Source organism: Orycteropus afer, unplaced genomic scaffold (assembly GCF_000298275.1).
Source record: "Orycteropus afer afer isolate SDZICR_OR568_19922 unplaced genomic scaffold, OryAfe1.0 scaffold00048, whole genome shotgun sequence".
Classification (NCBI taxonomy): Eukaryota; Metazoa; Chordata; class Mammalia; order Tubulidentata; family Orycteropodidae; genus Orycteropus; species Orycteropus afer.
In genome coordinates, this window is record NW_006921635.1 from 2,798,983 (window position 1) to 2,799,504 (window position 522).

Here is a 522-nt window from a genome sequence, read left to right on the forward strand (position 1 = left end):
CTGGTCCTATAGACTGAGGTTAACATGGTCCACCAGTCCCTTGGACTAACTGCTCTCATACGTATTTGGTTTTCTTCATTCTTCTTTGCTTTAGATGAGCAAAGACCTATAATAGCCACAATTATTTTAAATTTTAAAAAACAGTTTAATCCATTTGAATGATCCATATTCAAGCTCTAATACGATAGCCGGGTACAAACAGTCAAGGTCTGTGAGAGAGTCATACATTCTAATTCCCACCGAGCCCTTTGGGATTACCGCCTTCGCTTTTGAAATGATTCATGCCGACAAGTTTCTGCACAACTCATGCATAGTAAATAAATAAATAAATAGATAAAAGGCCACAAGCGAGACAAAACATGCCCACCAGACTGGGAGTTCCACAGCAGGACCCAGAAGGCATGTGGTGCCTGAACGAGTATGAACTTTGGGTTAGAATCAAGTGGGAGCCCTCCGAGGAAATCTGAACAGCCCTGGCCCCTTGCTTCCACGTGAGCGAGCTGAGGGGTTAGAAGGCTGCAC